The sequence below is a fragment of the Lissotriton vulgaris genome, chromosome 10, assembly GCF_964263255.1.
Source record: "Lissotriton vulgaris chromosome 10, aLisVul1.2, whole genome shotgun sequence".
Classification (NCBI taxonomy): domain Eukaryota; kingdom Metazoa; phylum Chordata; class Amphibia; order Caudata; family Salamandridae; genus Lissotriton; species Lissotriton vulgaris.
This window is the reverse complement of record NC_141698.1, coordinates 1,046,944,972-1,046,957,852: the sequence shown is the minus strand read 5'-3', so window position 1 is coordinate 1,046,957,852 and position 12,881 is coordinate 1,046,944,972. Positions and strand designations below refer to the sequence as shown.

At 45.7% G+C, this 12,881-nt stretch overlaps 1 protein-coding gene across 4 annotated transcripts in view; it reads left to right on the top strand.

Moving 5' to 3' along the window:
• Positions 1 to 12,881, top strand: part of CNOT10 (CCR4-NOT transcription complex subunit 10) — a 550,184-nt gene that overhangs the window by 234,956 nt on the left and 302,347 nt on the right. The gene's annotated exons all lie outside the window — the stretch shown is intronic.

The following is a 12,881-nucleotide window of genomic DNA, read 5'->3' as shown; positions in this document are numbered from 1 at the left end:
GACAGAATGAAAAAAGTTTTTGTTCATGGGGAAGAGAGAATATCTAACTTCTACCCCCAGTGTTACACTACGTTGTAATTGTTAGTCTGGCAGTGATGCCCAGGTATGTGTATGTGTATCAGTGTCCACCGCCACTACATATGCATCCTCCCTTCCATACGTGAAAAAAAGGGGAGGGGAGGTTGACAGTGCCTCACGGAAGCAACACCAAGGGGAGGACTATATCAGACTGGTACTCGCCTGATTCCTCACTTCTCATCATCGGCTACTGTCAACCTTAAAAATAAAAGGGAGAAAACAAACATAAAGACAGTGCATACAAGACCAACAACCATGAGTTTGTGAGTGCTGAGAACCCAATGTGATATTTCTGTGCCCAAATCAGTGAAAAAACAAAATATCACCATAAAAAGAGCGTAACTAACTGGCAACTCATATCTTTATTCTGTGCTGTTAGCTCGCTCTGATTAAAAGTCAACCGACATGTTTCATCACTATATTTTCAGTGATTTCTTCAGGGTTTTGATAGTGGGTCAGCGTTTAGCATGCACCTTTCAGAATCTTCCCTTATTGTACCTGCAGTGGGCGGTGGGACATAACAGACAGACATACACAAATGTTAAAAATCTCAGCAGAGGGCACCAAACCTGGTGGTCACTGGTATAGGGCAAATTTCTGTTGTATGGATTTACCAGGTGGCCTGTTGTGATGAGCCTACCTGGCCCACGTGGAAGATTGCGTCACGAGTATCGGTCCCTGTCTGTGTACTGGGACGCTTTGAACCGCCAATCGGTCGGTATCTGTTGCGAGAGATCAAGGCACGAAGAATGAGATAAAGTGTACCTCGCTCGTGGATCATGAGCCCTCGTGGCTCAATACGATCCCCTTTTCAAAGTAATTACAGCCCCCGCTCCCGTTAGCCTGGCTAAAAAACTCCTTACCGCGTAGGTGTGCTGGTGTGGTCTCGGCTCACCCCTCGTGTGTCGTTGCGGTGCCGGTCGGCTGTTTACAAAGCCTGATTCCGGGTCACGTGAGTCCGCGTGACGTATCACGTCACGTTTGGAGCGCGGGCGCCATCTTGGAATGGGTAAAAGAACATGTTGGTAGTTCTGTCTACGCTACTTTCCTATGTACTTGGTTAATCTCGATGAATTATCGGGAGCCGTCCCTCAGGACTGAATTAAAGCAGAATTTGTACTTTATTCAAAATTTTTGCGAAGATAAACTTATTAGCGTAATTCTCTCTGCAACGTGCCATATTGTCAAAATAGTACTGCAAGTACTATTTTGAAGTTCACTTGCCATATATACATTATACCATTGCCTTGGAGGTACAGAGGGCTATCCCTAAAAAAGTATGTTAACTAGGGATTACATGTCATACCTGTGCATACTTATATTATCCCCATGCTACGATCTTTATAATGCAATCAGGATAGATAAGACATTAGATAGTATGAGCATCCCTGCATGGGATCCCCTGTGGTCATCTATCTTATGTTGTTTATATACTGGATCGAGGGTCACGGATCTCGGGGTTATACTGTGTGGTTGTGTAGGACAATACTCTAGGTCATTGAAACCTTATTCCACTCAATCACATCGTTGAGGCCTTGATCAGCTGTTAGTTCTTCATAAATCCATCGTGCCTCTTTCCTGACAAGTCTATTGTTTATGTTGTGTATGTCACCCTGCACTCTCTCTAACACAGTCCAGCGGAGGTCTCTCGGTTTGTGTTTCATGCTGCTAAAGTGTTGTACCAGTTTAGTTGAGAGTTTTGCTGCCTTTAGGGTGCTGAGATGTTCTTGAATTCTCACCTTGATTTTTCTGGTGGTAAGCCCTATATAATACAATCCACATGGGCAGGTTAGTCTGTATATCACGTTACACGTGTTTGCAGTTACTAAAGCTGTTTTGGTGCCATGTGCTTCCGTTCGTCCTAGTGATGGAATTAGTTTTCACAGTCAGAGGGCAGATGGTACACTCCCCACACGGATAGTGGCCAGACGGAAGATTCAAATGGGGCAGCTTGGCTTGAGGTCTTGTGTGGACCAACCGGTCCTTTAGACTGGACGATCGCTTGAAGGCGAACCTGGGTGATGGCATTCGCATAGAGTTGGTGCTAAGGATATGCCAATGTTTTCTCATTATTTGGCGGATTTTGGTGGAGTGAGGTCCATAGGTGGTGACTACCGGAATGCAGTCTTCAGTCGTTCTAGGTTGTCGCTCCAGCAGAGCTTCTCTGGGTGTGTTTAGTGCTCGTTTCTTGGCCTGTGTTATCGTTTTGCGTGGATATGCTCTGGCGACCAGTTTTTCAGCCAGTTCTTCAGATTGCTCCATGTAACTGTTGGTGGTTGTGCAGTTTCTCCGGTACCTCATGAATTGTCCCACAGGGAGGTTGTCTCGCAAGGCCCTGGGATGGAAGGATTTGTAATGTAACAACGAATTTTTGTCTGTAGGTTTTTGATGTACAGATGTTGTCAATTTGTTGTCTATGGCACTGATGTCCAGATCTAAATAGGTGGCTTTGTGTCGGTCTACATTCCAGGTAAACCTGAGACATCCATCCAGTGTATTGAGCCATGTTAGAAAGTTATCTAGTGTTTCAGATGTTCCTCTCCAGATGCATAGAATATCATCTATGTATCTCTTCCAGAGGACAATGTTCCCCTGGAAGAGATTGGTGGCATGGTAGATGTGGTTGGCTTCAAATTGACCGACATAGATGCATGCCAGGCTGGGGGCAAAGGTTGCCCCATTGAAGTCCCTGAGGTTTGCAGGAACAGTTGGTCTTTATATGCAAAGAAATTGCGGGTCAAAGCTAATTCGATGCACTGCAGAACTAGAGTCTGTGCTGTGTCATAGAACCATTCCAGCTCCCCCAGGGAGCGGGCTGCTGCCACCAGCGTCGCCTCCTGGGGTATGCTGGTATAGAGTGACTCTATGTCGATTGTCACCAGTAGATTTTCTTCCGGGTTGTATGTGACCGTTTCGAGATGTCTCAGGATATCTGTGGTGTCCTGCACGTATGAGGGTTGTGTGATGACACACTCACGTAAGAAAAAATCGGCAAACTGGGAGAGCGGCTCAAGTACAGAGTTTATACCTGAGACTATTGGCCTGCCAGGTGGAGGGCGTTGTGGCTTGTGAATTTTAGGCACAATGTAGAATGCTGGTATTCTAGGGGATGGATTGATCAAGAAGTTGGCCTCTTTTGCTGTTATCCATTTCTTTTCTCGGGCAGCCGCCACCATGGTTTGTATCGTCGCTTGTAGGTCAGGTGTAGGATCTCTAGCCAGAGGTCGATAATGCTCTCTGACTCCGAGGAGTCTATTGCACTCTGCCTCATAGTCAGAGGTGTTCATTACCACCACTGCTCCGCCCTTATCGGCCGGTTTAATGGTGATAAGGTCGTTGCTTTGTAGTGATTTGACTGCCAGCCAGTCGCTTTTTGACATGTTGCTTGGTTTATTGGAGTGTTGTTGCTTCTCCAGGTCCGCAATGTCTTGCAGGACTTTCTGCTCAAAAACTATAACTTCGGGGCCCACTTGATGGTTCAACGGTGTAAAGTTTGAGGGGCGTCTTAAATCTGTGACATACACAACATAAACAATAGACTTGTCAGGAAAGAGGCACGATGGATTTATGAAGAACTAACAGCTGATCAAGGCCTCAACGATGTGATTGAGTGGAATAAGGTTTCAATGACCTAGAGTATTGTCCTACACAACCACACAGTATAACCCCGAGATCCGTGACCCTCGATCCAGTATATAAACAACATAAGATAGATGACCACAGGGGATCCCATGCAGGGATGCTCATACTATCTAATGTCTTATCTATCCTGATTGCATTATAAAGATCGTAGCATGGGGATAATATAAGTATGCACAGGTATGACATGTAATCCCTAGTTAACATACTTTTTTAGGGATAGCCCTCTGTACCTCCAAGGCAATGGTATAATGTATATATGGCAAGTGAACTTCAAAATAGTACTTGCAGTACTATTTTGACAATATGGCACGTTGCAGAGAGAATTACGCTAATAAGTTTATCTTCGCAAAAATTTTGAATAAAGTACAAATTCTGCTTTAATTCAGTCCTGAGGGACGGCTCCCGATAATTCATCGAGATTAACCAAGTACATAGGAAAGTAGCGTAGACAGAACTACCAACATGTTCTTTTACCCATTCCAAGATGGCGCCCGCGCTCCAAACGTGACGTGATACGTCACGCGGACCCACGTGACCCGGAATCAGGCTTTGTAAACAGCCGACCGGCACCGCAACGACACACGAGGGGTGAGCCGAGACCACACCAGCACACCTACGCGGTAAGGAGTTTTTTAGCCAGGCTAACGGGAGCGGGGGCTGTAATTACTTTGAAAAGGAGATCGTATTGAGCCACGAGGGCTCATGATCCACGAGCGAGGTACACTTTATCTCATTCTTCGTGCCTTGATCTCTCGCAACAGATACCGACCGATTGGCGGTTCAAAGCGTCCCAGTACACAGACAGGGACCGATACTCGTGACGCAATCTTCCACGGGGGCCGGGTAGGCTCATCACAACAGGCCACCTGGTAAATCCATACAACAGAAATTTGCCCTATACCAGTGACCACCAGGTTTGGTGCCCTCTGCTGAGATTTTTAACATTTGTGTATGTCTGTCTGTTATGTCCCACCGCCCACTGCAGGTACAATAAGGGAAGATTCTGAAAGGTGCATGCTAAACGCTGACCCACTATCAAAACCCTGAAGAAATCACTGAAAATATAGTGATGAAACATGTCGGTTGACTTTTAATCAGAGCGAGCTAACAGCACAGAATAAAGATATGAGTTGCCAGTTAGTTACGCTCTTTTTATGGTGATATTTTGTTTTTTCACTGATTTGGGCACAGAAATATCACATTGGGTTCTCAGCACTCACAAACTCATGGTTGTTGGTCTTGTATGCACTGTCTTTATGTTTGTTTTCTCCCTTTTATTTTTAAGGTTGACAGTAGCCGATGATGAGAAGTGAGGAATCAGGCGAGTACCAGTCTGATATAGTCCTCCCCTTGGTGTTGCTTCCGTGAGGCACTGTCAACCTCCCCTCCCCTTTTTTTCACGTATGGAAGGGAGGATGCATATGTAGTGGCGGTGGACACTGATACACATACACATACCTGGGCATCACTGCCAGACTAACAATTACAACGTAGTGTAACACTGGGGGTAGAAGTTAGATATTCTCTCTTCCCCATGAACAAAAACTTTTTTCATTCTGTCTAGCCGTTGAGCTGTTCAAGAGCAGGCCATTGCTGTAAGAGAGAATATTTTAAATACACCAGAGCTGGTGGGAGTTTCCCACAGCTGGTTCAGTCCCAGTTTGTGTAGCCCTTCTTTGAGGTATTTCGCTGCGGGTGAGGTAGTGTGTCTGCTTAACTCTTTCCACAGCTGTGCATTTAGTGAACCTGGAGCAGATTTTCGTATTTTGTCCCACATTATGATGTATGCCCCATGTCTCGCAAGATATTGCTTCTGGATGCCAAACTCGAGCCTTATTTACGAGGGGGAGGTGTATTTGGGTAGTCCAAATATAATCGTAAATGCGTTTGAAACTGTGGAGTCCAGTAATTTGGCATCTTTTCCTTCCTGGACTTCACTTCCATAAGTTATTGTTGGCAATAACTTTGCATGGATTACCTCAACTATGGGCAGAATCGACAGGCCAGTTAATTTGGAATCCAAAGATTTTAGAGAGATTGCCAGAAAGATGCCCTTGCACTTGATGCTGTTTCTCTGTGCAAGGAATTGACCTCCTTTGTCGATCTTTACACAGAGGTATTTATATTCCGTGGTGCTCTCTATTCGGGTATTGCCCCAGTACCAAATTGAGGGCTTTTCTCTTTTTTTGCTCACGGTGATGGTCTTAGTTTTGTCGAGGTTTATCGTTAGGCCATTTTCCTTTGAGTAATCGTGAGTTGCATTTATATGATGTTGGAGGCCTACTCTCGTTTTACTAATCAAGACTATATCGTCTGCGTATAGGAGACACGGCACTAAGATATCTCCCAGTTTTGGAGCATGCGCGTTGCAGGTGTATAATCTCGGTATAAGGTCAGCTACAAACAGGTTGAAAAGTGTGGGGGCCAGAACGCAGCCTTGCTTGAGCCCTTTGTCCGTTGGAATGCATGGCAACAAGTATGTTCCGTCGCCCAGCTTAATCTGGACCCAGGTGTTAGTATGCAGGTTCATCAGAAGGTTTAAAAGAGATTGGGGGAGCCCCCAGTTATGAAGTTTGGACCACAGTCTGCTGCGTTTTATATGATAGTAAGCTGCTTTATAATCAATAAAGCACAAAGGCAGGGAGCTCCTAGTTTCCGCCATGTCGAAGAGCATTGCCATCGTTATTATATTTGTGGTCTTCCCCACATTCTTCGCAAAACCGGTCTGATTCAGGGGGATGATGGATTTTGCTTCTGCCCAGGCTTGGAGCTCTTCCCGCAAAATGTTTTGCCTCTTTGTACTGTAACGCAACTAGCCAATAGTTCTGAGGCTCTGACCTATCCCCTGCCTTATGAATTGGTGCAATGATGGAACCCCTCCATGACTTTGGCAGAATATTTGTCATCCTAATTTCCCTAAACAGTGGTTCTAATGCTTCAGCCCAGAATGTTGGCTCTTGCTTATAAAGCACAGGCGGTATACCATTTGGGCCGGGGGCCCCTTCCCTCCTTACTTTGCCTATTTGCCTATTTATGATCACAGTCCGATTAGTTGAAGTGTCGGCAATTAAGATGTCCTTATCGGTTTTGCTTTGTGTGATCTGATTAATTCCTGCATGTGCAGCACTGATGTAAACACCTTGTGAAGTGCCTAAGGAGTTTTCCCCTTTTACTCTAGTCTCCGTAGCTTCATGGAAGTGAGAGCTGAGATATTTTGACCAGACTGCCTCAGAAATATTGGAGGTTGTTCCCTCGTTATTTGGATGAACAAAGTTGTTTATGGTTCTCCAAAAACTTGCGTTGTTGTTTTGCTTTATATCAGCATGTAGTTTGGCCCACATTGCGTTCTCTTTGTCCCTTTTTGCATCCTTTTTTTGGTTTTTTAACCGAGCCTTTTGCTTTCGCAATGAATTTAGTAGTGTAGTATTTTGAGGGTTCCACCGTAGCTGCTGTCTCAATATACGGTTGATAAATATCTTGGTGCACTTGATTTCTTTCAGCGCAAATTGAGATATCGATTTCGCACCACCGGATCTTCGTTGGGTTTTTGGCTTGATGATCGTTGTGTAGGCTGTCATGGTTTCAGTAAAGCTTTTCCACTTTTTGACCTCATCTGATCCGGCTCTCAGTTCAAAGTGATCCTTAGCAACTCCCATCATTCTGCAATCTGTGGCAGGCCCAAATTTGATTCTCTTAACATTAATAGTATAATCTGTTCCTTGGGCAGTCCGGCAATGCTCGAACATTTGGACTGTTGTTCGGAGCTCGATTTCTTGAGGCCGGAGCCGGTGATCACTATCCCCTTTGTACACTAAACGAAATAGGGTAATATGCTGGAACAGATCAAGGGAGACAAAAGTGTAGTCCAGAATAGTATATATTCTGGATGAGCAGTATGTCGCTACAGGGGGATTGTCGCCTCTCGATCTACTGTTTAGTGCTCCTTAAGTGTAAGTGTTCCAATTCCTCCAAGGCCAATTGTCCTGCCTTTGTTTGCTTGCTAGGAGGTGGCTCCCCTTGCGTTGGAATGTTTCAGATTGTGTTTTGTATAGACATTTCAGCGTCCGCGGGGTACCCCATTAGATTTAGGTTTAGGTCACCCGTAAGAATGAGCTCCGCAGATGGCCCTTCTGTAATATATTTTTCTACCAATTTGCACATTTCCTTTATTAATTTACCTTTTCGCTTTGGTTGGATATAGACGTTGATTATTGTGATATTGAGATCCGTTGCTCATGTTGGACCCGTGCAGACTAAGTTTAAAGCAAGAGCTGCAGATGAAGGAGAACCTAGATCCTGGACATTGAGATTGATTCCACATGCAACATATATGGCCAGGCCCCCCTGTAAATGACCATATTTTGCCTCAGCCAATGCACTTGTGTAAAAGCGCAAAAATCCTTGCAGATGTGGAGGTTCACTCAGCCATGTCTCTTGTAGAGCCACGATTTCAAAGGCCCTGATATAGTCAATGAAATCTGCATCCAGCAGTTTGCTTGCCAGGCCGTTCACATTCCAGGAACATATGTCTGATCTTTTTTTTGTCTGCTATGTCGTCAATCTGTTTCCCTGTTTATTGTTCTTGAGATCCATCTTATGTCAGTGTCCCATTTCGATATTGTTGTGGGGACCTGTTGACTTTCACGTTCTGCCAGGAAGATTTCTCCATTTGTTTTACTTTGCCCCCTGGCCCCCTTCAATACCGAGGTGAAGGACCTACCATCAGGTGCCGGGTTTTCAATTCTGTGTTTTGGCCTCAACAGATCAGGATATCCTGGTTTGATGTATGGCTTAATGGTTATCCCCCAGTTCTTGAATGTATCCCTTTCTTGATATATTCTTTGTGCGATAGTAGGTGACCCCCATGAAGCACGCGTTGTTTCCCCAAATGCGGAGTCCTTGCCTTTGATAAATTCGATCGAGACCAGGTCAGATGACGTGATTTCAGACAGGATTGGTATGTGAGATAGTAAGCGAAGAATGTTGCCACTGTCAGAGGATTGGACGCTCCTGCTGGCTCAATCTTTTCACGCCAAAATAGTGACAATCCAGCAGCTTCCTGGTGTCATCTAAGGATATAATTGCTGGGTCGTGGTACAGTAGGAGATCTAACCAGTTCCTCTCCTTTAGGGGGGCTCCTACAAGGCCCTCAGCTATTACAGTTTCCGGCCATTGAAATAGGGGATTCACTCTCCTACCTGATGAGCCTAAAATCAGACTCAGCAGTGGATGTGTGTCCCGCGAAGCTTTTACCAACTCTTTCTCCTACCATCAAACAACACATCAACACGGTCCTGAATTCCTCATTGGCTGCGGGTTTTATGCCACCTCTCTGGAAACAGGCAAAAATCCTTCCCCTTCTAAAGAAACCGAGCGCCGACCCACTTATACCCACAAATTACAGGCCCATCGCCCTCCTTCCAGCCTTCTCCAAAGTGCTTGAGAAGCACGTAAATAAAACAATTATGGAGTTTGCTGAAACCCATGATCTCTTGCACCCAACTCGGTCAGGTTTCAGGGCTGGTTATAGCACTGAAACGGCATTGTTGGAGGGGACAGAATATCTAAAGGAGAAGCTGGATCAGGGAGGTAGAGCGATCCTCATATTGTTGGACCTGTCGGCAGCGTTCAACACAGTGCCACATAGGAGGGTCCTCGGACTGGAAAAAATGTTTTTTGGGGACGGGCTCTAGCCTGGCTAACTTTCTATTTGGAGGGCAGAGATCAGGTGATTTGGACTCCTCCTTTTCCTTCCCCTTGCCTAGCCTACAAGTGGGAGTCCCTCAGGGCTCTTGCCTTAGCCAAGTGCTTTTTAATCCATATATGTCCCCCTTGGCAACACTGGTAGAGTCTTATGGTGCAAAGATAATTGTGTACGCTGACAACAATCAGCTGTTTTTCTCTTGCAACAGAGGAATCAGTTTGATGGGGGCATGATCAGATCTTGCCTTACGGACGTCTTTGGGCGGCTGGAGGAAAACCAGCTGAAGTGCAACTCCGACAAGTCAGAAATAGTCTTCTTCGGCCTGCCTACAGTGCACGACTGGAGTCAATGGTGGCCGGAGGGATTTTCTCCTCCCAGTGTGGCTCAACCCATAGTTGTAAACTCGGGAATCCGTATCAATGATGCTCTCTTTATACGCTCCCAAGTTCAGGCTTTGGTCGGAACCTGTATTTGACTACTTCGGCTGGTGAGAAAGTTCCTTCCACTTCTTCCGCTGGGCCAGTAGGAGGACCGTGACCTAGGCATTGATTACATCGAGGCTGGACTACGGGAACATCCTTATCTAGATTTACCAGACTCTCTCCTACAACGCATTTAGGGGTTGCAGAACGCCGCAGCTATTCGCTTAAAACATAGGTCACAAATGGCACCTCATCTTAAAGCCCTTCATTGTCTCTGTCAGGGAGCGGATACAGTTTAAAGCCTTAGTAATGTTATTTAAGGCTGTTCAGGGTAAGGAGCCTAGCTACCTCAGAAGACATGTCGGCTGGTACACTCCGACAAGATCAACCTCGGGGGCGTATTTTTGCGTTCATAAGGTGCGTCTGCCATGTAGGGGGGTAAATCCTTCAGCCTCTTGGGGGCACAGGCATGGAACAAACTTCCGCTGCCCCTTAGACTATTCATGGATCTGTTGAGTTTTAAGAAATTGTTGAAAACCTGGCTCTTTGGTAGCTAAACCCTCTCTTGTCAGCAGCTCTGTGATTCTGCAGCGCCGGGACACTCCTTTTGGTGTAGCTGAGCGCTATACAAACTCACTCATTCATTCAATGAATAAATCGCATACCAGTTTATAAAAATAGTACTTGGTTATTTTTATTTTGCAGAACCAAATAACTTTGTCATAGGTAAATACGTTTTTCAAAAGAAACACTTTTCAGTTAAAAAAATTGACTCAGTGCAATTTTCAGACTTTTCAATGTTAACCTATGGGAGGAAGAAAGCATTAGGTAACATCGACTTGCAAGACCAGTCTTCGGAAGTTAAGGCAAGTATTGGACAAGGTTCAGTTCAGCATCAACAGTTAATCACCAGTGGCACGGGGCGCCGGGTGCAGGGCAAGTTCGAGGTCGGGCGCCCAATTCAAATCAATGGGGATTGGGGTTAATCGGTCAGAGGCTGCTTATAGGTGAGAAGCAGCGGCTTGGGGACCAGTCTCCAGGGATTGAAGCAAGCACTGGACATGGTACAAAGCAACACCAACACTACACCGCCAGCGGCCGAGTGCAGGGTGCCAACACAGCGTCAGGGGCCCAATACAAAGCAATGGAGAAAGCCAAAATCGGAAACAGGCTGCAGGGTCAGGCCAGGAGGCTGGTAAAAGAAAGCCTACAGCTGCAGATCTAAGTTGCGATGCTCGGGACGTAGATACATCTTTTGTCCTCTTCATCAAGGCCCAGGACAGACTGGTGCAGGGTAGCCTTTTGATTTCTGAAATTGCTTACCATAGCAAGTTGTGATTGGTGGGCGGGGGGGTCTCTGTGCAGAGGCTACAAGCGTTGTCGAGGCGTCCAGGGGAGGGCAGCTTATGATGGGCTCGGGCTCTGGAGTGCTGCAGAACCTCGCTGGAACCGGTGGGCCACTTGGGCTTGAGCTGCGGGCGGCAGATGCAGAGGTGGAACCGGGGGCAGACAAGTGGTTCTTCAGGTCCTTACTTTAAAGATGTTTGCTTGGTGAACAGGTCTGCTGTTCGCAGGAGTCTTGGTCTTTATTTCAAGGTAGGCAGTCCTTCCAAGGCTTTCGAGGTTGCTGAGCTGAGCTGCAGAATCGTCAAGGGCTGCAGACAGGCTGGTAGGCTGGTAGGGCTGGGGCCAAGCCATTTGTGCTCTGCAGTCTTTTCTGCTGGTGCGACGCTGTAGTGTCCGGCTCTTCTTAGGTGGTCATGAACTGTAGTTCATGGTCTGGGGATGCCACCTAAATGCTAGATTTTGGTACAAGGGAGTGACAGTTAAGGGCCAATGGACTCCTTACTCTAGGCGGTTACATTGAGGAAGTCAATTTTAAGAAGATTTGAATAAAGAAATTCCTTTAAAAAAGAAATACACATTGAAGTCTATGCATTTCTTGATTCAAATGGTATACATTATATGGTCAGAAATGGAAAATTATCTGTGCTGATAATTCTAAAGCCCCACCCTGTGGGAGGGGGACATAGTCCTAGCGCTGATTGGATAAGTCCCACCACCTTCAAGATGGTGGTCACTGAAAAGTGTACTTCACCTCGCCTCCAGCACCTGAGGGGTGGGTTCTCTGTGTGCACTTTTTAATACATATGACACTAGAATCAGTGCAGGTTTAGTATGCTGAGATGTTTTGTACCAGACATCTCGTACTTCAGTGAAGCCATCATGGAGCTGGGAAACTTGTAATGATAAGTGTCCAGCCCATGTAGTTACCATGACTTCCCTGGTCATTTACAATATCTAGGAATCATCAAAGATATTTCCGGGGCATATCATGCAGATATGCAATTCCAGGAGATATGGGGCACCCTGCCTTAGGACTAAGGCCTGCAAAAGGGGTGTCTTGCCTATACCTCTTGCAGTGTCTGTGGGCATTGCACACAGGGATGTGTACCATGTCAACTATTCAGTTACCTCTACACCAAGACATGCAGCCCCAGAGGACCCTCTTCAGTACCCATGCCCTCAGTACTAGGGGTACGACCTACTAGGGACTTACAGGGGTAACTGAAGTGGTGGCAATTGTAATATGGTTTTAGGGAAAGAACCCTCGTACTGGGACCTAGTTAGCAGGGACCCAGTACTCTACAGTCAAAGTTGCACAAAAAGCCAGAAACCCATTTTGCTACACTTGTCTACTAAGGTAATCTATTTTTTTTTTTATTATATATTGTTTGACAAACAGTACAAACAATAACCCCCTCTACAGATCTCTGAGAGTGCCAAAACAATACATTACAATGATGTATCCAGCATGAAATAAAACAGCGATATGATACTGAGTTTGTTTTCTCCCCTTCTTGAACATTCCAAACGACAAACAATATCCAGAGATGGACAACATAATAAAATGAGAGTGCAAGTACAGTACTTTTAGCTGTGTGGCAACGTAGAGCCTCAGTGCAGAAAGGCTCTAAAATAAATGAAAGAATAATTGGTAATATAAACTGACAGTGCAAGAGGTAGATTGAGAA